The sequence below is a fragment of the Rattus norvegicus genome, chromosome 19 (assembly GCF_036323735.1).
Source record: "Rattus norvegicus strain BN/NHsdMcwi chromosome 19, GRCr8, whole genome shotgun sequence".
Taxonomy (NCBI): Eukaryota; Metazoa; Chordata; class Mammalia; order Rodentia; family Muridae; genus Rattus; species Rattus norvegicus.
In genome coordinates, this window is record NC_086037.1 from 49776145 (window position 1) to 49800063 (window position 23919).

General features: G+C 40.8%; 1 pseudogene; it reads right to left on the reverse strand.

The window, feature by feature from the left end:
• Positions 1 to 23577: 23577 nt before the first annotated feature.
• On the reverse strand, positions 23578 to 23652 carry LOC120098734 (small nucleolar RNA U3; annotated as a pseudogene).
• Positions 23653 to 23919: the final 267 nt, after the last annotated feature.

A 23919-nucleotide genomic window follows, 5' to 3' on the forward strand; every position in this document is an offset into this window, starting at 1 on the left:
CACAAGCAGCAATCGTGCTGTGTCCATGCCTGAATCAGAAAACAGAGCGCTGGGGCTGGAGAGATCGCTCAGTGGTTAGAAGCACTGACGTTCTTCCAGGGGACCTGGGTTCAAGTCCTACCACCCACATGATAGCACACAACCATTCATTAACTATAGCTCCAGGGAATCTGGCTCCCTCTTCTGTCCTCTTTGGACACCACAGATGCAGGTGGTCCACAGACACGCATGCAGGCAATATACCCATACACATAAAATAAAAATAATCATTATTTTAAAAAAAAGAAAACAGAGCAGATGAAGCAACACAGGTAAAGTAATTATTATCTTTATTAAAGTGACTATTAATTTATTTAAAAAGATAGAAAGAATATATACATACATACATATATATTTTAATACGAGAAATCAAGTGATACAAGTGTTACGTTTCAAAAACTGGAACAAATGGCTGAGATGCCTATTTAATATGTCAAAATGAACCTAACTTTCAGGTTCTCCCAGCATCCCTCAGTCCCTACCTGTCACAGAGTACGGCTGGCATATTCTTCCTCTTCCCTAGGGGCTGAGCTGCTCTTTCCCCGAAAAACTCTTATATAATCCAGACATTTTGGTTACCCACCGTCTTTGTACCTTTTGCCTCCTCCACCTGGTTCCCCTCTCCTTCTCCCTTCCCCTCCTCCATATTGTGGACTCAGAAAGAAGACTCATCTACTTGAGGTCACAGTCTTGCATGCCTAGTATACAGCTGGAGCAAATGTTCAATGAAATTGATCAAAACCACAGGCAGACATCATCCCACCCCAAATGCAGGATTGATCAAAAAAGGGTAGGGAGACTTGCAGTTGAACTGCCACAGATATGCCTGTTTCACGGAATTGACACGGGCTGAAAAGTCTTAAAAGCAAGTGCCCATCTCCAACCTCAAAAAGGGCAGCTGACACAGACAGTCCCAGGCTCCCATCCCCTGCCAGACACAAGGACAAGAGACTGGACCAGGGTTCCCAGTGACCCAATACCCTGCGACCCACTGACTGCACCCTGCACGATCTGGGTCGCTTCTTGCTGGCCAGGACAGCAGGCAAGGAGCTAATGGGAGAAAGTTTGCTACCTGCTGCCCTCGTCAAAAACAGGCCGCGCCACAGGAGAAGTTTTCCCTTCCGAGGTGCTCTCTACCACCAGCCTGACCTGAAACAACCCAGAGAGCTAGGCAAGTGCTCTCGCGCTCCCTCACCTGGGCTCCGCGATGCTGCAGACAATCGCACTACATTTCCCATGAGCCTGCGGAGCTACCACTGCGCTCCCACAACCACCTTCGGCGCTCAAGTTCTTTGTAGACCCCTTCTGGGCCAATTGTCCTCCAACTGTTTTGTGCAACTGAAAAGTCGGCTACTTTATGTGAGTGGATAGTAATGGTTGGGAGTGCAGGATGGTGTTATTATTTGCTCCCCAAAGGGACAAGGACAAACAGGATGTGGTCTTAGTTGGCACATCAATCATAGACACACACACACACACACACACACACACACTCCTTCCCTGTATCTTTGGACAAGGACAAACAGGATGTGGTCTTAGTTGGCACATCAATCATAGACACACACACACACACACACACACACACACACACACACACACACACCACACTCCTTCCCTGTATCTTTGGTCTTGACTGTTACTAAATGAATGCCAGATGAACCTGCCACAGGAATGGTACCACAGACAAATGGGAAGTGGAAGGAGGGAACCTAGAGTGTGGGAAATTTGTTAGGTGACCTAACTACATTCTATTATGTTAGCCAAAAGCCTAAAGGAGTTTGGGAACGGTTAAGGAAATAAAATGACAGGACCATAGATTCTAATGGACGGTGGGGATAAAGATTAGAAGCAAAAGGACTCCTGTAGTGAAGGGAAAGGTAAAGAAATAGTTAATTAGCACAAGGCTGGCAGAAAGGAAAGACTATCTTAGTCAAGAAGATAAGAAGGCAAGGGGAGATTGATAATCCCTTCCTGCCCTGGGGTTATTTGTGATGTAAATGGGCTGCAATAACTCTGGGAGGAACCACCTTCCTAGAGTGTCCTATTAGCACAAACTTAAGAATGGAAGACTGGAAAAGTGGAGCTCACTGTCCGTAACGCAGATAGAGCAGAAGGTAGATGGCTGATAGACAGTGTTGGTGTCCAGGAGTCACCGTGCAAACCAGGGGAACGCCAACTCAGTCAGACAGGGATGGTTTATTGAACACACACCCTAAAGAATGATCAGGGGTTGGGGATTTAGCTCAGTGGTAGAGCGCTTGCCTAGGAAGCGCAAGGCCCTGGGTTCAGTCCCCAGCTCCAAAAAAAAGAACCCAAAAAAAAAAAAAAAATGATCAACCAGGGCAACAAAGCTGCTCAAAGTTCAGGCTCAAAGCTGCTCACTGGACACTTCTCAGTCCAGCTTCTAAAGGCTAAAACCACAAAAAAACCCACAATAAGCTCATATGCAGGTGCTGGAAGTGCTGCCTGGTGGTTGGCCCTGACTCAAGCCATTTTAGACCTAACAATTCACATTGACTTTTAATTTGATGGGTCCTATGTAAAGCATGCAGTTATGGAATTTCTTAAGATTAACAAACCTCATAACATACACAATATAACAGGATATGCGGTTAAAATGACCCTACTCTGAATGACTGTGAGGCATATTATAGCAACAATGAAATAGCTGGTGGGCATGGAACGAAATGACTACAGCTATGCTGAAGGAGCCAGGGAGTGGTGGTAAACAGACACTAGTGAAGTAAAGAAAGCTTGTGATGAAAACTAAATAGAAAGAGCAAAGAGGGGCCCACAGGATAAGAGCCCACACTACTCTTGCAGAGACAGTACTTCAGTTCCCCCAACTCCCTCTTGTGTCCAGGAGTATATTCACATACTTATATTCCTACAGTGACACAAATGCATATAAATAAATATAAATTTTAAGATGAGAAGAGGCAAACTAGAGAGGTCAAACCAACAAGGCTATATTACAGTTACTGTTGCTGTGGTGAAATATCATGACCAAAGAAACTTAGGGAGGAAAGTGTTTATTCAGCTTCTACTTCTACATCACAGCTCATTATCAAAGGAAGTCAGAACAGGAACTCAAGCAGGTCAGAAACCTGGAGGCAGGACCTGATTCACAGGCCATGGAGGAGGACTGCTTACTGGCTTGATCAGCCTGCTTTCTTACAGAACCAGGACCAGCAGCCCAGGGGTGGCACCACCCTCAATGAGATGGAGCATCCCACATCAATTACTAATTTTAAAAATGCCCTAAAGGCTTGCCAACAGCCAATCTCATGGTGGCATTCCTCCCACCTCTCTGATGATTTTAACTTGTGTCACATTAGTGTAAAATGGTCCAGCATAAAATAAATGAATAAATAAATAAATAAAAACTATCCAGCACACAGACAAGAGGGTTCCATGGCTTCTGCATTCTCGGGACACTTTCAAAACTGTATACCAGAAGTCCCATGAGGAGAGAGAGCTGGATCCTCAGACGTGCAGACACTCCTGAAAAATCAGAGGAAACTACCCTCTGCCCACATTACAGGCCCATGAGGAAATCGTCTAGTGCCATCTGTGACCCCTGGGCATAGGGACCTAGGAGCAGTCAGGGGTAGGACACCTCCCATTCCTGCCTGTGCTGGCAGATGAAAGCCAGTCACCAGGAGTGCCTACACACCTGAGAGCAGAGAGAGCACTCTGTTCCAAAAACTGGCTGAAAGAAAACAGGCAAACAGGTCTGCAGTAGGGTTAAGCCACTGTCAGATATAGCAAGACAACACCAGAGTGAACCTGAGGGCAAGAGGCAAGAACAGGAACCTAAGCAACAGAAACCAAGACTACTCGGCATCATCAGAGCCCAGTTCTCCCACCAAAGCAAATACTGGATATTCAAACACATAGGAAAAGCAAGATTTAGATTTAAAATCACACTTTATGATGATGATGGAAGACTTTAAAAAGGATATATATAACTCCCTTAAAGAAATACAGGACAGCACAAGTAAACAAGTAGAAGTCTTTAAGAGGATACATAAAAATCCCTTAAAGAGTTAGAGGAAAATTTTACCAAAAGCGATCTACAGATTCAATGCAATCCCCATCAAAATACCAATCCATTTCTTCAAAGAGTTAGACAGAACAATTTGCAAATTCATCTGGAATAACAAAAAACCCAGGATAGCTAAAACTATCCTCAACAATAAAAGGACTTCAGGGGGAATCACTATCCCTGAACTCAAGCAGTATTACAGAGCAATAGTGTTAAAAACTGCATGGTATTGGTACAGGGACAGACAGATAGACCAATGGAACAGAATTGAAGACCCAGAAATGAACCCATACACCTATGGTCACTTGATTTTTGACAAAGGAGCCAAAACCATCCAATGGAAAAAAGATAGCATTTTCAGCAAATGGTGCTGGTCCAACTGGAGGGCAACATGTAGAAGAATGCAGATAGATCCATGCTTATCACCCTGTACAAAGCTTAAGTCCAAGTGGATCAAGGACTTCCACATCAAACCAGATACACTCAAACTAATAGAAGAAAGACTAGGGCAGCATCTCGAACACATGGGCACTGGAAAAAATTTCCTGAAAAAAACACCAATGGCTTACGATCTAAGATCAAGAATCGACAAATGGGATCTCATAAAACTGCAAAGCTTCTGTAAGGCAAAGGACACTGTGGTTAGGACAAAACGGCAACCAACAGATTGGGAAAAGATCTTTACCAATCCTACAACAGATAGAGGCCTTATATCCAAAATATACAAAGAACTCAAGAAGTTAGACCGCAAGGAAACAAATAACCCTATTAAAAAATGGGGTTCAGAGCTAAACAAAGAATTCACAGCTGAGGAATGCCAAATGGCTGAGAAACACCTAAAGAAATGTTCAACATCTTTAGTCATAAGGGAAATGCAAATCAAAACAACCCTGAGATTTCACCTCACACCAGTGAGAATGGCTAAGATCAAAAACTCAGGGGACAGCAAATGCTGGTGAAGATGTGGAGAAAGAGGAACACTCCTCCATTGTTGGTGGGATTGCAGACTGGTACAACCATTCTGGAAATCAGTCTGGAGGTTCCTCAGAAAATTGGACATTGAACTGCCTGAGGATCCAGCTATACCTCTCTTGGGCATATACCCAAAAGATGCCCCAACATATAAAAAAGACACGTGCTCCACTATGTTCATAGCAGCCTTATTTATAATAGCCAGAAGCTGGAAAGAACCCAGATGCCCTTCAACAGAGGAATGGATACAGAAAATGTGGTAATCTACACGATGGAATATTACTCAGCTATCAAAAACAATGACTTTATGAAATTCGTAGGCAAATGGTTGGAACTGGAAAATATCATCCTGTGTAAGGTAATCCAATCACAGAAAAACACACATGGTATTCACTCATTGATAAGTGGCTATTAGCCCAAATGCTTGAATCACCCTAGATGCCTAGAACACATGAAACCCAAGACGGATGATCAAAATGTGAATGCTTCACTCCTTCTTTAAAAGGAGAACAAGAATACCCTTGGCAGGGAAGAGAGAGGCAAAGATTAAAACAGACACAGAAGGAACACCCATTCAGAGCCTGCCCCACATGTGGCCCATACATATACAGCCATCCAATTAGACAAGATGGATGAAGCAAAGAAGTGCAGACCGACAGGAGCCGGATGTAGATCTCTCCTGAGAGACACAGCCAGAATACAGCAAATACAGAGGCGAATGCCAGCAGCAAACCACTGAACTGAGAATAGGACCCCCGTTGAAGGAATCAGAGAAAGAACTGGAAGAGCTTGAAGGGGCTCGAGACCCCATATGTACAACAATGCCAAGCAACCAGAGCTTCCAGGGACTAAGCCACTACCCAAAGACTATACATGGACTGACCGTGGAGTCTGACCTCATAGGTAGCAATGAATATCCTAGTAAGAGCACCAGTGGAAGGGGAAGCCCTTGGTCCTGCCAAGACTGAAACCCCAGTGAACGTGATTGTTGGGGGGAGGGCGGCAATGGGGGGAGGGTGGGGAGGGGAACACCCATAACGAAGGGGAGGGGGAGGGGTTAGGGGGATGCTGGCCCGGAAACCGGGAAAGGGAATAACACTCAAAATGTAAATAAGAAATACTCAAGTTAATACAAAAACCATGTGAAAAAAAAGAGGTAGAGGAAAACACAACCAAAGAGGTGAAGGAACTGAACAAAACCATCCAGGACTTAAGAATGGAAACAGAAACAATAAAGAAAGCACAAAGGGAGACAAACTTGGAGATAGAAAACCTAGCGAAGAGATGAGGAGTCATAGAGGCAACAATCACCAACAGAATATAAGAGATAGAAGAGAAAATCTCAGGGCAGAAGATACCATAGAAAATGTCAACATAACCGTCAAAGATAATGTAAAATGCAAAAAGCTCCTAGCCTAAAACATCCAGGAAAGACAGGACACAATGAGAATATCAAACCTAAGGATAATAGAAGAGTGTGAAGTCTCCCAACTTAAAGGGCCAGTAAATATCTTTAACAAAATTATAGAAGAAAACTTCCCTAACATAAAGAGATGCCATAAACATAAAAGAGACCTACAGAACTCCAAATAGATTGGAACAGAAAAGAAATTCCCCCCATCACATAATGGTCAAAACACCAAATGCACAAACAAAGGAAGACTATTAAAAGAGGTAAGGAAAAAGGTCAAGTAACATATGAAGGCAGACCTATAAGAATTACACCAGATTTCTCACCGAGACTATGAAAGCCAGACGATCCTAAGAGAGCACAAATGCCAGCCAGGCTACTATATCCAACAAAACTCTCAATTAACATAGATGGAGAAACCAAGATATTCCATGAAAAAAACAAATTTACACAATAACTTTGTATAAATCCAGCCCTACAAAGGATAATACATGGAAAACTCCAAGACAAGGAGGAAAAGGAAATGCTAGAAACAGCAAGAAAGTGATCTCTCTACTAAAGAGAGAGAGAGAGAGAGAGAGAGAGAGAGAGAGAGAAACATAATTCCACCTCTAAATACAAAAAATTACAATAAGCAACAATCACTATTCCTTAATATCTCTCAACATAAATGGACTCAATTCCCCAATAAAAAGACATTGACTGACAGACTGGATACGTAAAGAGGACTCATTATTTTGTTACATACAGGAAACACACCTGAGAGAAAAAGACAGACACTAACTCAGAGTAAAAGGCTGGAAAACAACTTTCTGAACAAATTGTCTGAAGAAATAAGCTGGAGTAGCCATTCTAATAGCAAATAAAATCAACTTTCAACCAAAAGTCATCAAAAAAGATAATGAAAGACACTTCATATTTTTCACAAGTAAAATCCACCAAAATGAAATCTCAATCCAAAATATGCATGCTCCATTCATCAAAGAAACCTTACTAGACCTCAAATCACACATTGAACTTCACACAATAATAGTAGGAGATTTCAACACCCCACTTTCATCAATGGACAGAACATGGAAACAGAAATTAAACAGAGACATAGAGAAACTAACAGAAGTTATGAACCAAATGGATTTAACAGATATTTATAGAACATTCCATCCTAAAACAAAAGGATATACCTTCTTCTCAGCACCTCATGGTATCTTCTCAAAAACTGACCATACAATTGGCTACAAAACAGAGCTCAACAGATACAGGAAGCTAGAAATTATCCCATGCGTCCTATCAGATCCCATGGACTAAGGCTGGTCTTCAATAACAATAATAATGACAGAACACCCACGAGTACATGGAAGTTGAATAATGCTCTACTCAATGACAACTTGGTCAAGAAAGAAATTAAAGACTTCTTAGAATTTAATGAAAATGAAGGCACAGCATATTCAAACTTATGGGAGACAATGAAAGCTGTGCTAAGAGGAAAACTCATAGCTCTGAGTGCCTGCAGAAAGAAACAGGAGAAAGCATACATCAGCAGCTTGACAGCACACCTAAATGCTCTAGAACAAAAAGAAGTAAATACACAAAATATGAGTAGAAGGCAGGAAATAATCAATCTCAGGGCTGAAATCAATCAAGTAGAAACAAAACGGACTATACAAAGAATCAACAAAACTGGGAGCTGGTTCTTTGAGAAAATCAACAAAATAGATAAACCCTTAACCAGACTAAGCAGAGGGCACAGAGAGTGTATCCAAATTAACAAAATCAGAAAGGAAAAGTGAGAATAACAACAGAATCTGAGGAAATTAAAAAAATCATCAGATCCTACTACAAAAGCCTATATTCAACAAAACTGGAAAATCAGGAGGAAACAAAATTTTCTAGAAAAATACCAGGTACCAAAGTCAGATCAAGAACAAATGAACCATCTACACAACCCCATAACTCCTAAAGAAATGGGAGCAGTTATTAAAAGTCTCCCAAACAAAAAGAGCCCAGGACCACATGGACTTAGTGCAGAATTCTATTGACCTTCATAGAAGACCTAATACTAATCTGCCCAAACTATTCCACAAAATAGAAACAGACGAAGCATACCAAATTCCTTCTACAAAGCCACAATTCTCTTATAACTAAACCACAAAAAGTCCCAACAAAGAAAGAACTTCAGACCAATTTCCCTTATGAATACCAATGCAAAAATACACAATAAAATTCTTGCAAACTGAATCCAAGAACACATCAAAACGATCATCCAGCATGATCAATTAGGCTTCATCCCAGGGATGCAGGGATTGTTCAATATAGAGAAAAACATCAACGTAATCCATTATATAAACAAACTCAAAGAAAAAAAACACATGATCATTTCATTAGATGCTGAAATGAAGTCAACAGATCAATGGGCTTTCTGTACTCAAAGGATAATCAGGCTGAGAAAGAAATTAGGGAAAGGACACCATTCACAATAGTCACAAATAATATAAAAAACCTCGGTGTAACTTTAACCAAGCAAGTGAAAGATCTGTATGAAAAGAACTTCAAGTATCTGAAGAAAGAAATTGAAGAAGATCTCAGAAAATGGAAAGAACCCCCATTCTCATGATTGGCATGATTAATATAGTAAAAATGGCCATTTTGCCAAAAGCAATCTACAGATTCAATGCAATCCCCATCAAAATTCCAACTCAATTCTTCATAGAGATAGAAAGAGCAATTTGCAAATTCATTTGGAATAACAAAAAACCCAGGATAGCGAAAATTATACTCAATAATAAAAGAGCTTCTGAGGGATGAATCACCATCCCTTACCTCAAGAGGTATTATTACATAGCAATAGTGATTAAAAAAAAAAAACGGTATGATATTGGTACAGAGACAGGCAGATAGATCAGTAGAGTAGAATTGAAGACCCAGAAATGAACCCACACACCTATGGTCACTTGATCTTTGACAAAGGAGCTAAAAACATCCAATGGAAAAAAGATAGCATTTTCAGCAAATGGTGCTGGTTCAACTTGAGGTCAGCAAGTAGAAGAATGCAAATTGATCCATTCTTATTGACCTGTTCAAAGCTTAAGTCCAAGTAGATCAAAGACCTCCACATCAAACCAGATACACTCAAACTAATAGAAGAAAAAGTGGGGAAGAATCTTGAACACATGAGCACTGGGGAAAATTTCCTGAACAAAACACCAATGGCTTATGCTCTAAAATCAAGAATCGACAACTGGGGCCGTTTAAAACTGCAAAGCTTCTACAAGGCAAAGGACTCTGTCATTAGGACAAAACGGCAACCAACAGATTAGGAAAAGGTCTTTACCAATCCTATATCCGATCAAGGGCGAATATCCAAAATATACGAAGAGCTCAAGAAGTTACACCTCAGAGAGCCAAATAATACTATTAAAAAATGGGGTACACCCTCGGATCCCGGCCCGCAGCAGCTCTCTACTCCCAGACCCTGTGAGAGAGAGACCCAACCGCCTGGTCAGGTGGGCACTCCTGAGGCTGCAGAGCGGAAGAGACCACCAACACTGCTCACCCCTGCCCACATCCCTGGCCCAAGAGGAAACTGTATAAGGCCTCTGGGCTCCCGTGGGGGAGGGCCCAGGAGCGGCAGGACCCCTGCCAGAGACACCGCCGGACCCTGAAGGAAACAGACCGGATAAACAGTTCTCTGCACCCAAATCCCGTGGGAGGGAGAGCTAAACCTTCAGAGAGGCAGACAAGCCTGGGAAACCAGAAGAGACTGATCTCTGTACATACATCTCGGACGCCAGAGGAAAACACCAAAGGCCATCTGGAACCCTGGTGCACTGAAGCTCCCGGAAGAGGCGGCACAGGTATTCCTGGTTACTGCCGCCGCAGAGAGCCCGTGGGCAGCACCCCACGAGCGAACTTGAGCCTCGGGACCACAGGTAAGACCAACTTTTCTGCTGCAAGAAAGCTGCCTGGTGAACTCAAGACACAGGCCCACAGGAACAGCTGAAGACCTGTACAGAGGAAAAACTACACGCCCGAAAGCAGAACACTCTGTTCCCATAACTGGCTGAAAGAAAACAGGAAAACAGGTCTATAGCACTCCTGACACACAGGCTTATAGGACAGTCTAGCCACTGTCAGAAATAGCAGAACAAAGTAACACTAGAGATAATCTGATGGCGAGAGGCAAGCGCAGGAACCCAAGCAACAGAAACCAAGACTACTTGGCATCATCGGAGCCCAATTCTCCCACCAAAACAAACATGGAATATCCAAACACACCAGAAAAGCAAGATCTAGTTTCAAAATCATATTTGATCATGATGCTGGAGGACTTCAAGAAAGATGTGAAGAACTCCCTTAGGGAAACACAGGAAAACATTAATAAACAAGTAGAAGCCTACAGAGAGGAATCGCAAAAATCCCTGAAAGAATTCCAGGAAAACACAATCAAACAGTTGAAGGAATTAAAAATGGAAATAGAAGCAATCAAGAAAGAACACATGGAAACAACCCTGGATATAGAAAACCAAAAGAGGAGACAAGGAGCTGTAGATACAAGCTTCACCAACAGAATACAAGAGATGGAAGAGAGAATATCAGGAGCAGAAGATTCCATAGAAATCATTGGCTCAACTGTCAAAGATAATGTAAAGCAGAAAAAGCTACTGGTCCAAAACAAACAGGAAATCCAGGACTCAATGAGAAGATCAAACCTAAGGATAATAGGTATAGAAGAGAGTGAAGACTCCCAGCTCAAAGGACCAGTAAATATCTTCAACAAAATCATAGAAGAAAACTTCCCTAATCTAAAAAAAAGAGATACCCATAGGCATACAAGAAGCCTACAGAACTCCAAATAGATTGGACCAGAAAAGAAACACCTCCCATCACATAATAGTCAAAACACCAAACGCATAAAATAAAGAAAGAATATTAAAAGCAGTAAGGGAAAAAGGTCAAGTAACATATAAAGGCAGACCTATCAGAATCACACCAGACTTCTCGCCAGAAACTATGAAGGCCAGAAGATCCTGGACTGATGTCATACAGACCCTAAGAGAACACAAATGCCAGCCCAGGTTACTGTATCCTGCAAAACTCTCAATTAACATAGATGGAGAAACCAAGATATTCCATGACAAAACCAAATTTACACAATATCTTTCTACAAATCCAGCACTACAAAGGATAATAAATGGTAAAGCCCAACATAAGGAGGCAAGCTATAACCTAGAAGAAGCAAGAAACTAATCGTCTTGGCAACAAAACAAAGAGAATGAAAGCACACAAACATAACCTCACATCCAAATATGAATATAACGGGAAGCAATAATCACTATTCCTTAATATCTCTCAACATCAATGGCCTCAACTCCCCAATAAAAAGACATAGATTAACAAACTGGATACGCAACGAGGACCCTGCATTCTGCTGCCTACAGGAAACACACTTCAGAGACAAAGACAGACATTACCTCAGAGTGAAAGGCTGGAAAACAATTTTCCAAAAATGGTCAGAAGAAGCAAGCTGGAGTAGCCATTCTAATATCAAATAAAATCAATTTTCAACTAAAAGTCATCAAAAAAGATAAGGAAGGACACTTCATATTCATCAAAGGAAAAATCCACCAAGATGAACTCTCAATCCTAAATATCTATGCCCCAAATACAAGGGCACCTACATACATAAAAGAAACCTTACTAAAGCTCAAAACACACATTGCACCTCACACAATAATAGTGGGAGATTTCAACACCCCACTCTCATCAATGGACAGATCATGGAAACAGAAATTGAACAGAGATGTAGACAGACTAAGAGAAGTCATGAGCCAAATGGACTTAACGGATATTTATAGAACATTCTATCCTAAAGCAAAAGGATACACCTTCTTCTCAGCTCCTCATGGTACTTTCTCCAAAATGACCATATAGTTGGTCAAAAAACGGGCCTCAACAGGTACAGAAAGATAGAAATAATCCCATGCGTGCTATCGGACCACCACGGCCTAAAACTGGTCTTCAATAACAATCAAGGAAGAATGCCCACATACACTTGGAAATTGAACAATGCTCTACTCAATGATAACCTGGTCAAGGAAGAAATAAAGAAAGAAATTAAAAACTTTTTAGAATTTAATGAAAATGAAGGTACAACATACCCAAACTTATGGGACACAATGAAAGCTGTGCTAAGAGGAAAACTCATAGCGCTGAGTGCCTGCAGAAACAGGAAAGAGCATATGTCAGCAGCTTGACAGCACACCTAAAAACTCTAGAACAAAAAGATGCACATACACCCAGGAGGAGTAGAAGGCAGGAAATAATCAAACTCAGAGCGGAAATCAACCAAGTAGAAACAAAAAGGACCATAGAAAGAATCAACAGAACCAAAAGTTGGTTCTTTGAGAAAATCAACAAGATAGATAAACCCTTAGCCAGACTAACGAGAGGACACAGAGAGTGCGTCCAAATTAACAAAATCAGAAATGAAAAGGGAGACATAACAACAGATTCAGAAGAAATTTAAAAAATCATCAGATCTTACTATAAAAACCTATATTCAACAAAACTTGAAAATCTTCAGGAAATGGATAATTTCCTAGACAGATACCAGGTACCGAAGTTAAATCAGGAACACATAAACCAGTTAAACAACCCCATAACTCCTAAGGAAATAGAAGCAGTCATTAAAGGTCTCCCAACCAAAAAGAGCCAAGGTCCAGACGGGTTTAGTGCAGAATTCTACCAAACCTTCATAGAAGACCTCATACCAATATTATCCAAACTATTCCACAAAATTGAAACAGATGGATCACTACCGAATACCTTCTATGAAGCCACAATTACTCTTATACCTAAACCACACAAAGACCCAACAAAGAAAGAGAACTTCAGAGCAATTTCCCTTATGAATATCGATGCAAAAATACTCAACAAAATTCTGGCAAACCGAATCCAAGAGCACATCAAAACAATCATCCACCATGACCAAGTAGGCTTCATCCCAGGCATGCAGGGATGGTTTAATATACGGAAAACCATCAACATGATCCATTATATAAACAAACTGAAAGAACAAAACCACATGATCATTTCATTAGACGCTGAGAAAGCATTTGACAAAATTCAACACCCCTTCATGATAAAAGTCCTGGAGAGAATAGGAATTCAGGCCCATACCTGAACATAGTAAAAGCCATATACAGCAAACCAGTTGCTAACATTAAACTAAATGGAGAGAAACTCGAAGCAATCCCACTAAAATCAGGGACTAGACAAGGCTGCCCACTCTCTCCCTACTTATTCAATATAGTTCTTGAAGTTCTAGCCAGAGCAATAAGACAACAAAAGGAGGTCAAGGGGATACAGATTGGAAAAGAAGAAGTCAAAATATCACTGTTTGCAGATGATATGATAGTGTATTTAAGTGATCCCAAAAGTTCCACCAGAGAACTACTAAAGCTGATAAACAACTTCAGCAAAGTGTCAGGGTATAAAATTAACTCAAATAAATCAGTAGCCTTCCTCTACACAAAAGAGAAACAAGCTGAGAAAGAAATTAGGGAAACGACACCCTTCATAATAGACCCAAATAATATAAAGTACCTCGGTGTGACTTTAACCAAGCAAGTAAAAGATCTGTACAATAAGAACTACAAGACACTGAAGAAGGAAATTGAAGAAGACCTCAGAAGATGGAAAGATCTCCCATGCTCATGGATTGGCAGGATTAATATAGTAAAAATGGCCATTTTACCAAAAGCAATCTACAGATTCAATGCAATCCCCATCAAAATACCAATCCAATTCTTCAAAGAGTTAGACAGAACAATTTGCAAGTTCATCTGGAATAACAAAAAACCCAGGATAGCTAAAACTATCCTCAACAATAAAAGGACTTCAGGGGGAATCACTATCCCTGAACTCAAGCAGTATTACAGAGCAATAGTAATAAAAACTGCATGGTATTGGTACAGAGACAGACATATAGACCAATGGAACAGAATTGAAGACCCAGAAATGAACCCACACACCTATGGTCACTTGATTTTTGACAAAGGAGCCAAAACCATCAAATGGAAAAAAGATAGCATTTTCAGCAAATGGTGCTGGTTCAACTGGAGGTCAACATGTAGAAGAATGCAGATCGATCCATGCTTATCACCCTGTACAAAGCTTAAGTCCAAGTGGATCAAGGACCTCCACATCAAACCAGACACACTCAAACTAATAGAAGAAAAACTAGGGAAGCATCTGGAACACATGGGCACTGGAAAAAATTTCCTAAACAAAACACCAATGGCTTACGCTCTAAGATCAAGAATCGACAAATGGGATCTCATAAAACTACAAAGCTTCTGTAAGGCAAAGGACACGGTGGTTAGGACAAAACGGCAACCAACAGATTGGGAAAAGATCTTTACCAATCCTACAACAGATAGAGGCCTTATATCCAAAATATACAAAGAACTCAAGAAGTTAGACCGCAGGGAAACAAATAACCCTATTAAAAAATGGGGTTCAGAGCTAAACAAAGAATTCACAGCTGAGGAATGCCGAATGGCTGAGAAACACCTAAAGAAATGTTCAACATCTTTAGTCATAAGGGAAATGCAAATCAAAACAACCCTGAGATTTCACCTCACACCAGTGAGAATGGCTAAGATCAAAAACTCAGGGGACAACAGATGCTGGCGAGGATGTGGAGGAAGAGGAACACTCCTCCATTGTTGGTGGGATTGCAAACTGGTTCAACCATTCTGGAAATCAGTCTGGAGAATCCTCAGAAAATTGGACATTGAACTGCCTGAGGATCCAGCTATACCTTTCTTGGGCATATACTCAAAAGATGCCCCAACATATAAAAAAGACACGTGCTCCACTATGTTCATTGCAGCCTTATTTATAATAGCCAGAAGCTGGAAAGAACCCAGATGCCCTTCAACAGAGGAATGGATACAGAAAATGTGGTACATCTACACAATGGAATATTACTCAGCTATCAAAAACAACGACTTTATGAAATTCGTAGGCAAATGGTTGGAACTGGAAAACATCATCCTGAGTGAGCTAACCCAATCACAGAAAGACATACATGGTATGCACTCATTGATAAGTGGCTATTAGCCCAAATGCTTGAATTACCCTAGATCCCTAGAGCAAATGAAACTCAAGACGGATGATCAAAATGTGAATGCTTCACTCCTTCCTTAAAAGGGGAACAAGAATACCCTTGGCAGGGAAGAGAGAGGCAAAGATTAAAACAGAGACTGAAGGAACACCCATTCAGAGCCTGCCCCACATGTGGCCCATACATATACAGCCACCCAATTAGACAAGATGGATGAAGCAAAGAAGTGCAGACCGACAGGAGCCGGATGTAGATCGCTCCTAAGAGACACAGCCAGAATACAGCAAATACAGAGGCGAATGCCAGCAGCAAACCACTGAACTGAGAATAGGACCCCCGTTGAAGGAATCAGAGAAAGAACTGGAAGAGCTTGAAGGGGCTCGAGACTCCATATGTACAACAATGCCAAGCAACCAGAGCTTCCAGGGACTAAGCCTCTATCCAAAGACTATACATGGACTGACCCTGGACTCTGACCTCATAGGTAGCAATGCATATCCTAGTAAGAGCACCAGTGGAAGGGGAAGCCCTGGGTCCTGCTAAGACTGAACCCCCAGTGAACTAGACTGGTGGGGGGAGGGCGGCAATGGGGGGAGTGTTGGGAGGGGAACACCCATAAGGAAGGGGAGGGGGGAGGGGGATGTTTGCCCGGATACCGGGAAAGGGAATAACACTTGAAATGTATATAAGAAATACTCAAGTTAATAAAAAAAAAATGGGGTACAGAGCTAAACAAAGAATTCTCAGCTGAGGAATATCCAATGGCTGAAAAGTACCTAAAGAAATGCTCAACATCCTTAGTCATCAGGGAAATGCAAATTAAAAAAAACCCTGAGATTCTACCTCACACCAGTCAGAATGGCTAAGATAAAAATTCCTCAGGAGACACAGATGCTGGCGAGGATGTGGAGAAAGAGGAGCTCTCCTTCATTGTTGGTGGGACTACAAACTGGCACAACCATTCTCAAAATCAGTCTGAAGGTTCTTCAGAAAATTGAACATTGCACTACCTGAGGACTCAGCTATACCCCTCCTGGCCATATACCCAAATGATGCTCCAACATACAACAAACACACATGTTCCACTGTGTTCATAGCAGCCTTATTTATAATAGCCAGGAGCTGGAAAGAACCCAGATAGATGCCCTTCAACAGAGGAATAGATAGGCAAAATATGGTACACCTACACAATGGAGTACTACTTAGCTATCTAAAACAATGACTTCATGAAATTCACAGGTAAATGGATTGAACTAGAAAATATCATCCTAAGTGAGGTAACCCAATCACAGAAAAACACACACTGATAAGTGGATATTAGCCCAAAAGCTTGTATTACCCAAAATGCAAGCCACAGACCAAGAAGAAGGATTCCCAGAATGCAGATGCCTCACTCCTTCTTTAAAGGTGGAACAAAAATATCCATAGGAAGGGATATGCAGGCAAAGTTTAGAGCAGAGACTGAAGGAATGGCATATATATATATATATATATATATATATATATATATATATATATATATATATACAGCCACCAAACCTAGATAAGATTGATGAAGCTAAGAAAAGCATGCTAACAGCAACTGGATATAGATCTCTCCTGCGAGACTCAGCCAGAACATGTCAAATACAGAGGCAAATTGTAGCAGCAAACCACTGAACTGAGAGTGGGACCCCCATTGAAGGGGCTTGTAAACCCATAAGATCACCAATGCTAACCAACTAGAACTTCCAGGGACTCAACTACTACCCAAATACTATACATGGACTGACCCATGGCTCAACTGCATATGTAGCTTAGGATGACCTTGTTGGGCACCAATGGAAGGAGAAGTCCTTTTTCCTGCCAAGGTTGGACCCCCAGTGTAAGGGAATGTTGGGGGCAGTAAGGGGGAGTGTATGGGGAGGGGAATACCCTTATAGAAGGAGGGGAGGAGGAGGGAATCGGGGGCTATGGACAGGAAACCAGAAAAGGGAATAACATTTGAAATGTAAATAAATAAATATTCGATAAAAAAAGTCTAAAACAACAACAACCACAAAAACTATACACCAATAATGATCTGCAAACATAAAATGCTTCATACCTTGAGCTGTCCAGTGTGGAGGATACCAGGTTGGTGTCTCTTGCATCTTAAATATAGCTAATACAATTTAACAAAGAAATCTTGAATTGTAAATGTTTTACTTACTCTTAATTAGGTTAAAACAATCCATGTATTACTATTGACTACCAAACTGAACAAAACTATTAAATACCCTTTATCCTGTTGCTGCAGTTCAATTGCTTCATCTTTTTCACTTTGGTTTGTGCCCTCCTTTAAGGTGCTGAAGCTTTTCAAAAGTTCTAAGCCTCATGAAACCTGACTTTCACTGTTTGCCTCTTCTCCCTTGACAGTCTCTTGGGCTTTGTATTTGACCTTTTTCTCTTCTTGTCTATCCTCACCAACTGTGAAAGCATTTGTGAGTCATTTCCTAGTCTTCACTTTTGGCCCTGACTTCCCTGTTCAAAGCATACTGGCCAGAATAAAGCCTAAAGTAGAAGCTACAAAACAGCTGTAGATCCTATTTTCCCCTCTTCCCTTGGGATGTCTAGGCAGGGAGGATAGGTACAACTGAATTCCACAGTCCAACCCTGATGCATCAGGGTGCCCAGGCACCAATGCACACTGAGCAGGAAAGAGTGAAACAAAGTCCAGAATGGGTGGGTCAGCAGGATTCAAGTCCCTCAGTAAATGCTAGGAGAAGGTCTTCTCCAAAGATTCAGTGTTACAGCTCTTTCAGATGACATTTAATGAACCAACTTTTATTATATGGGGTGAATCAAGGACTATATATATGAACCTTGGAGACTAGGTAGGGGTTCTTCTTAGGGTAATTTTGGTGGTTTAAATATACTTGGCCCAGGGAATAGCACTATTAAGAGGTGTGGCCTTATTGGAGTAGGTGTGGCCCCATTGGAAGAAAGTTGTCATTGAGGGAGTGGGTTATCTGGAAGCCACTCTTCTATCAGCCTTCAGATCACGATATAAAATTCTCGGCTCCTCTCTCAATATGCCTGCCATGTCTCTGGCTTGATGATAATAGACTGAACCTGTGAATATGTATGATAGTCCCAATTAAATATTGTCCTTATAAGAGTTGCCTTGGTCATGGTGTCTCTTCACAGCAATGACCATTCAGACACGTTATACCCAATTGAAATCCTTTATGAAAACTCTAAGACAGTGATGTTTCATTGGCTGAGGCTTAAGGTGCCAGGAATACCTCACTTGCATGGAGAGGCACTCCAGGAAGTTGAACCTGTAATTTCTCTAGGGATTACACAACATTCCTCAGGTAGAAGACTGGGTGTCAGGCTCCTCAGATTAGGTGGAGAAGAGAAAGCTCCACTAGGAAAAAAGTCCTCCATTTTGTGCAGAAAAGGAAAGCTGTCTGGATATGGTAGACTATAATCTTAGCACTGAGGGACAACAAACAGCACCTACATTTGGAATGATAAATTAATAAAATAAAAAATAGAAAGTGGCTATTGCTTGCTCATTCCTTTTGTCTTCTCTTGAATTCCTGGCATACATTTGCAACCACCTACTGTCCTGTCCTCTCTAGAAAGAAGAGGATACATGTAAAATTTTAAGTGTTGGTTACATATATCTGAGACATAGAACTTACCTGGTATTCCAGAGACTCTGGGTTCTATCTCCAACACCACACACACACACACACACACACACACACACACACACACACACACACACACACGACACACACATTCGTACAATCCTATGTATACAGGCCCTTATCTTTTATTGGGGTATTGCATGGAGAGTTGACTCCCTGCATAGATTTCAACTGCACTGAGACCCTGCCTAATTCATACTATCCGTTTCCTTTCAACAATAAAATGTAATAAACTGAACTGTAGTCAAAGGGGAATGAATTTAAAAATAAAACTCATCTTCCTCAGTGGAAAAAGTTTTACAAAGCAACCTTTATATGTTTACCTTTCAAAGATATTAAAATGCTAACCTAAGAGTACTTTCCTTAGTAAAACTTTAATGTCATCTTCATTAGATGATATCACTGTGTGACTTTGCAAGAACTGGCAAAAATTTTCTATAAATGATAAGATAGTATTTCCTGCTGCTTTATGTTTATGTGTTCTTTTACTTTTATTTTCTTTTTAAACAAAACCTTTAAAGATGATGAGCAGTGTTACTCAATAGTAGAATACTTGCCTAACCTGCTCCTTGGGGTCAATACACAGCAACACACACACACACACACACACACACACACACACACACACACACACACACACACACAGGCCTTAAAAACATAAAAACCTTTTCTTAGTTCATCCTACTTTTTCTTTTTCTGCCAAGTTTTGGCCAATGAGCTATTAACAGGGAGCCCATCAAAAATAACCATTCAGACACAGTTTATAACCAGTTGAAAGTCTTTATTCCAGCTGGCTTGGGTATTCAGGGATCCAGGCGTAGCCCCAGGTGTTCAGAGCACTGAGTTTTGAAGGCAAAATCCACATCTTGGCATTTCTCTCATCAGATGCAGGGGACATTAGAAGAAGCAAATCCTTTAACAGAAGCTGTGATAAGCCTCTTGACCTTGGGCTCCTAGAATAGAGCTTGGTCATTTCCTATGGGATTTCCCCATCAAGGAGATGAAATTCCAGTTAAACCTGACATGGTCTCAGCAAGAATACAAGATGGAGGAAGCCCTGCACTGTCCTCACTTGTCACACTATAGTTTGCCAACCTTTAAAGGTCTGTAATTGAGAGCACCATCCCAAGGAAAAGCTATATTTGGGCCTGCACTGACTATATTTATTATGGATTATAGCATAGCATAAATGAAGTACAACCCAATTGAGTCAGATTAGCAAACTCTACATTTTAATTCCTGAAAAAAAAATTTCCAGAAACTAAAGCAAAGAGAAACATATCATTTAGCACAAGTTTTAATTGCCAAGAACAGAACACAAATTTATTTTTTATAATGTCAAGCCAAGCAAACAAAGGGAATTACATTGTTTCTGCTGCTCACTAAGGTCAAGAACCCACACAATGTTTACCTGGTGGTGTATTCGTTTGTATCCTTTTTTTAAGGTGGATTTTTCAACTCTTTTTTTAATGATTAATTTTATGAGAATTGATGTTTTTTCTGCATGTATGTCTGTATAAGGGTGGTAGATTTCCCTAAAGCTGGAGTTACAGACAGTTGTGAGCTGCCATGTGGGTGGTGGGAATTGAACCTGAAAGAACAATCAATGCTCTTAAATGCTGAGTCATCTCTCTAGCCTCTCATAAACACTTTATTTGTTTGTTTGTTTGTTTGTTTGTTTGTTTATATAGAGTGAATGAGTGAGTGAGTAAGTGGGTTAGAAAGATATGCATATGGAGGTCAGAAGACAGTGTGGGAGTCAGTTCTCTCCTACAACACAGATTCATTCAGATCACCAGCTTTGGTGACAAGTGCCTTTACCCACTGAGGCACCTCACTGTCCCATTTATACTACTCCTCTCCCCACCCCTTTTTTAGAGACAGCATATCAGTGTAGCCCTGGCTGTCCTGCAACTCATTATGTAGTTCAATCTGGCCTCAGAGTCACAGAAATCTGTCTGCCTCTGCCTGCTGGATGCCAGGATTGAAGGCATATGCTAACATTCTCAACTTATATTCATTCTTACTGTCTCCTGGTGTCTTAGAGTTTCTAGTACTGCAAAGAAGCACCATAACCAGAAAGCCAGTTGGAGAGGAAATGGTTTATTTGGCTTACACTTTCAGATCAGAAAGTCAGGACAGGAACTCAAGCAGGACTAGAACCTGAAAGCAGGAGCTGATGCAGAGGCCTCTGAGGGTGCTGCTTATTGGTTTGCCTCACCTGACTTGTTCATCCTGCTTTCTTATAGAGCCCAGGACCACCAGGGATGGCACCACTCACAATGGGTTGGACCCTCCCATATTTGAATACTAATTGAGAAAATGCATTACAGCTGGATCTCATGAAGGCATTTCCTCAACTCAGGCTCCTTCATCTCTGATGACTCTAGCTCATGTCTTTTGATGCACAAAACCAGTCAGTACACCTGGTTACAAACTACTGCAGTGTTCTTCTGTGTTCTACATCCTCCTTTGGGGTGTCCAGGATGCATACCAGGAGGGAAAGAATGAATCTGAGCTTTGTGAGGATGGGTTGACAGGATCTTGGTTTAGCTGTGTGTACAGAAATGTGTTGGGTAGCCTTCTCCAAGGATTTCAATGTTACAGCTCTTTTAGATGTTATTCAATGAAACAGCTCTATTAGACGATATTCAGTGACACACTTGTGCATACATATTTTATTCAGGGTGAACAAGGGTGGGAAGGGGGTTTTCATGTGGATGTACATTGTCTTTAAATGTCAATTTCATACACTGTGAAACAGGATCTCCATGAAGGATTATGTAGATCAGGTTAGTCTGTGGTTGTCAGGTAGAAGGGAGGGCAATTGTCTTGCTTTTGTTATTGATGTGAGAAGACAAAGTCCACCATGGGCATCATCAAGTTAGGATCTTGAACTGTATGACAGTAGAAAGTGCAAAATAAGTGCTAGAACCATGCACACATTCATTTCTCTCTGCTGTTGAAGATACATAACTAGCTGCTTTAAGTTCTTGCCACCTTAACTTCCTTGCTATAATGAACTTTAATCTGGAATTGTGAACTAAAATAAACCTTTTCTCCCCTAAGATTTTTTGCCAGTTTATTTTATCACAACACCAACAATAATACACCAATACTGCATACTGTAAGAGACAAAATAGCAGGCCAGTTGGCCATCCATATTCTAATTCCTATAATCTGTGAACACAATATACTTAAATCACCCTTATTTATAATATATCATAGATGTGTTCAAGGATTAAAGTATTAAAAGCAAGCATTTACTCTAGCTGAAACAAGAGGGATGAAAAGTAATTAGAATGACTCTAGCCATGGAGAACTCAACACTCTGTTGGAGAGATGAAAGGCTCCTTGCAAAAGAAGTCTCTAGTGACCTGGGAGCCACATCAATAACCAAGAGGGGAAAGGGACAGAGTTTGACAATGACAACTGTTTTATCTTGCCATCAACCTGAATACATGTAAAAGCAGAACCTTCTCAGAGAATCTTGATAAAAATGTCTCAGGCCAGCATCTTGTTTTATCTTTATTAAACTTAGAGCAGAAAAACCAATGGAACAACTCCTAAATTCTGGCCAATGGAACTATAGAAGAGTACATCTGTGCTGAACTTTAAACTTTGGATAACTTGTTAGAGCAGCAGTTGAAACTAATACTTAGCAGACTAATCACTAGGTAAAAGAAGTAGAATTATCAGAATTGCTTCAAAATTGACTATGATTCGCTCAGTGAAGGTAGGGTGAGACCCAATGTTCTTAAGATCAAAGGACCATGATAAACTTTCTTCTATCTTTAGGTAAGAAGTGGGAGGAGTTTTTAGTGATTTCTGTTGGAAAAGAATTTTATCTGGGAAATGATCTGAGGAAAGAATAGGGGGAAATCAGCAACAAGGAGTTCAAAATGAGCTCAGTATTAGTGTTTCGAGTCATGACATAGCCATTTGTGGGTGAAAATAAATGTTGGTGATGACACTGGCAAAATAGGAGCCCTGTTTCATTTTGTCCAAGAGATGGAGACTTAACCTTGACTACGGAACTGCTGACAAATATTGGGACCTTACTCTAAACAGAGTGGTGGATAATTATCAAGTTAAAAAGAAAGAGTTTTTTGAGCAGATATAAAGGAAGCAAACACTTATCTAACCAGATTATCTTAATATGCTGTCTCCAAATCAAGAGTAAGGGTTATTAGAATGTGCACTTTCTATATGAGGTGTGTTAGCATAAACCTTTAATCTCAGCATCTGAAGAGCAGAGGCAGAAGGATTTCTGTGGGTTAGAGTTCTGTGAGTTTTGGGGTGGTTTGTGCTCTACACAGTCAGAGAAACTTCTCTAGTAACGAACTATAGAAATGATCCCTGAAAGTATAGTCTTTTGGGGTGGTTTGTAACACGTGATATTTTAACTGTGAAGCATTGACCTTCCAAAAATCATTTGCTTATTATTGGGACTGAAGACCTATTTATTTTTGCAGGATAATCTGTTCTTCCTACAATATGCTTTTCAAATAGAAATAGTAAAGAAATAAGTGATTTAGAGTGCATAAAAAAAAAACTCAGTTGGCTAGTCAACATAGTGTGTGAAGGACTATAATACAAGAATCACCTAAAACTGTTTAACATCACAAGGGAAAACCACTTA